We start from the raw sequence: 4,418 nt of genomic DNA on the forward strand, positions 1-4,418 counted from the left end.
TTAAATCTAAAACCATGACTCTATTCAACACATGAAACTAACCTGGAACCATAGACAGAGAATTATTTGATCGATAATGTCCTCACTTATTGAGGTATTGAAACTCAAATGGTTCATATTCTGATGGATCAACATTTAAATCAATTTCCAAACCATTGTTTTTTCTACAACTTCTTATTTTCTTTGTAAGGCTAAGTCACTAAACATCTCATTGGATTTTATGGAACTAGTGGCCAATTGATTGACATTTTTTAACCAAGCCCTTCATACATGCCAAACACATAAGATCACATCACAACCTGTGATCCTCCTACCATATTTAACACATTTTAATGTGTTATTTTTAGAAAAAAATGGAAATTTTGTTATATCATGACAATGTTAAAGTTACCTCAAGAAAGTGATTTCAGCTAATGCATCATCAACCATGAAAGCATTGACTTTTCAATTAGGAAAAGTTTGGAAACACTTGTGCATGAGCTGCTCCAACCATACTAGAATATCATCTTATGTGTTTCGTGATGCTGCGACCCATGCAACTAGCACCCCGCTTTGTTGTTCATCAAATACCATGAGTGTATAAACTTATACTATCATATTCAATGTTACATAAATTCAAATACAAGTTATTAATCATATTGAATATCTACAACTTAAATAAGTATATTCAATCAATCATTGGCATCTGACTCACCCCATATTAATTTATATTAAATGTTGAATCCATAGTTATTAAGCTATTATGCGATAGCTTGATCATTGTCTCCAACAACCACTTTGTTTGAATCCCTATTATAAAAGGGACCTCCGCACCATTGGGTTTTTGGTAAAGGAAAAAATCTTCCCAATGCTTTTGATATCAAAGGTTTACACTCATTTCATCCTTTTTGTGAAGTTGATAATTTCCCTTCATCAACCTCTTATATATATTTACAATATCTTTCCTATGTGAGAATAAATCTCTATTCCGAGCTACTACAACCATGTCAACATGTCTCTTAATGTGGATTCAATACACTATATCAACACACACTCCCAATAAGAAACAAATCTCTACATATGAAACAACGTCTCTTGAATGCTTGGGCCTATTTAAGCTCTTGGTCTCAATTAAGGTGTCATGTTGGCCATAACAATCCTAACCCTCCCCATCTTCATGTTCATACGTATTGAAAGTTAGTATTACTCTATTCATAACTTTCACAATAAAATGGCATTGGAAACCCCTCTTTTGCACAAATGAGGTCCTTCGTCTACCTGGAGGATCTCTTATTTTGTCCTCTAGGCCAAATGAACATTGATAACTACACCAAAATTTTTAAATGTTAGTACATACAAAGAAAGGTAAACATGTTTTTAAAGGATCTAAACAATGCATTTTTAAATACTCACATTTCATATTGCAATGCAATGGTAGCTCTTTGTTTTCGTTCTTTGTTTGTTTTTCCTATGAATTTACATTAAACAATCTGATTTTCTTCCTCTCCTTTGATAAAGTAAAAAATGTGCTCTCACGGGACTAAGGCAACTCGATCAATACTATTCTTTTTTTTATTTATTTCGGTCCAAACCAAGTGTTTACTAAATAAGGTCATTTTGTCTTTGAGATCTTACACCTCAAGATCCATGATATGCTTCTATTTGCTTCTGGTCAAACAATATGCAAGGACATCAGAGAAATAACCTATATAGAAACATGTTAGCAGCAAATTTGTCCGTTCTAAAGCAAAATGACAAAAGAAAATAGATAGAAAATGATACATTGAGATTAGTCCTTCCTTAGCTAGCTTATTTATTTTTGACTAGCTATAGCAAATAAAACTTCAAGCGTTGACATCACTTGGGAAGTCTCACAGGTCATGCCCTAATTAAGTAGCAATGGTAGCAAAAGCCAACAAGAGCAATCGTGGATACTTTTCACAGTCTTTACAGGGAAGAGGTATGCAAGTTGAAAATTTTATTATTATGGATAGTCTACCTTAAGCAAAAAGACCATGCAATATGAATAGAGATATATAGACCTGAAGTTAAACTTTCAAGCTTAGCAAGTTATCCAGCATATATATAAATATAAAACCTCTTTTATGCTTTTTTTGAGGTCTGAGTGTTTGGTTGTTTTTGGATTTTGATTTAAAGGGTTGTTTATAGCAAAGTCTAATTCTAGGAGTTCCAAGAAAGTTGCAGAAGGTCTAGATCTTTAATTGCAACCAAACCTCCTTTTAATCAGCGAAATCCTTAATTGCTTCAATGTTTGTTTCTCTGGTATCGAGTAGGCCCATATCAAGAAAACATCCCCGAAGTCATAGAAGAATTCCTGGAACAAGGGGTATCTAGGGGCATTGCATTCAATAAAAGGGGAACACTTCTCGCTGGTTAGTATTCATTTCCCCCTCCTCCTACCCCCCTCTCTATAATTCTGCTTGTGGGGGTTTGATGTTTAGTTTTTCTTTCTTCCCATTCAAAGATTTGTGCCAAAATTGCATAAAGTTGGAGATATATTCAGATTATGTTTCATGAATCAGGTTTCCTCATAAATATTAGAAAATTTATGAGAAGTAATTTGTTAAACCTGACAGAACTAATACAAGATCATATCACCTATAAGGTGCATGGAAGCATAACTTTGTCAAAAAAACATGTTAAATGTTTATGAAAATTATCACATATTAAATTTGAATATTTTAGTGCCTTTCAAGGGTCATTCTCTGTCATAAAAAGGTTGTAAATATTTTATCTTTCAAATAAAATTCATTTTACAATTTTCCTGTCATAAAAGGGTCCCTTTCAATCTTACAAATGATTGGGTCGCATTAAAATGTCTCTTCACAAGGAAGGCCCCACCATCCAATTTTGATGCCTAGTTAGAGTGAAAAGAAAGCATGTGCCTGTTTACTATGGGAAATGTACTTTTATTTTATTCTCAGAAAATGGCAAATATCAGTGTTATAGCTTAAATGAAGTATAGTTTAAACTACGTTGTTGATAGTTTTGGTTTGAATTTTGGATGTAGATAAAAGGCATGACAATGGCGATGGTAGGATATGGCATAAATGACTCTCCAGCTCTCGTGGCAACAGATGTGGACATGGAAATTGGTGCAGGCACAAATGTTGCCCTTGAAGCTGCAGATATTGTTCTTATGAAAAGAAATCTCAAAGATGTGATCACTGCAATAGACTTATCAAAGAAAACTCTTTCTCGCATCCATCTTAACTATGTTTGGGCCTTAGGCTACAATGTTCTGGGAATTCCTGTAGCTGCAGGTATACTGTTTCCTTTTACTGGCATTTGTCTTCCACCTTGGCTTGCAGGTGCATGCATGGTTGCATCTTCACTAAGTGTTGTATGCTCTTCTCTTCTTCTTTAATCGTACAAAAGGCCCAAGTAGATCAGATCTCTGCACATAGAGACTGTATCACACAATTACTATTCACCATGAAAACTTTATGACCAAATGTCACAAAGTGTTAGACTTGGAAACTTAGGATGGCCATTTAGGTTTTGATAGCAATCCTCAAAATTCTCAATATGTGATGCTTTTTTCTATTTGTTCCACAAACATGCCTATTGGCTATGGAAATATTGAAAGAGTTCTATTTGCTTTCAAACTAACCTGACCCGGAGATATTAGTTCTGTGAATCAGCTAAGTGTAAAGTGATGTTCACAAACTAAAACTAGATGCATATTAGCAGTTTGGACGGTTTGAGATGTACACAAAAGCCACTGCAAGAACATTTTGAACGTTACTCCCATATTACAATTGTTTAAATCTTGAGTTGCTATGAGCTTGTTAAAAAGTTAATGGTAATAGTAGTCAAGCATATTTATGATCGATTAGTTTTCAATTCAGTAATAATCCCACAATTGTATTATCAACTAATATTGTGGAGATCGCTCATATTGAATCTTTTTCTTAAAATCTGCTAGATACAAAATGTCACAAATCAAAATCATATACTCCTTTAGATTGAGTCATTTAATAGGATAGTCCATCATAGTTTAGGAGATTTTGATTTATTCCAACACATTATCTTCTTATATAGGCAGTGGCATTGATCACATGACACAAACTGGTCAAATTCCATCAAGGAAATAAGTAATTAAATGCTCTACATGTGGTCATATTTACACTTAATTGTTGGATGTAAAATAGTTTTTCAAAGTTTACCTAACATTCTGTGTATTTTCTTAGAGCCAGATTCTTGCCACCTTCTTTGTGCCAGATTAAGCTGTACTTGGTAAGTTGCACGCACTACCAAGATTTAGGCTAGATATCTCGATTAACCACTTTCAGCTTGAGGAAGATCTATATATCTGGGCTTTCACTTTCTAGACAAGAAGTTGGCCTTGAACCACTTGTGATTTCTCTACAGCTTTAGTCAGGACTCAAGATAGATTTTCATGATTAACAGAACAA

General features: G+C 34.0%; 1 pseudogene; it reads left to right on the forward strand.

Moving 5' to 3' along the window:
* Positions 1-3,025: 3,025 nt before the first annotated feature.
* On the forward strand, positions 3,026-3,367 carry LOC149158651 (copper-transporting ATPase HMA4 pseudogene; annotated as a pseudogene).
* Positions 3,368-4,418: the final 1,051 nt, after the last annotated feature.

The sequence above is a fragment of the Pinus tabuliformis genome, chromosome 5_2 (genome assembly GCF_031772625.1).
Source record: "Pinus tabuliformis cultivar Carrire ecotype Pingquan chromosome 5_2, CPIR1, whole genome shotgun sequence".
NCBI classification, from domain to species: Eukaryota; Viridiplantae; Streptophyta; class Pinopsida; order Pinales; family Pinaceae; genus Pinus; species Pinus tabuliformis.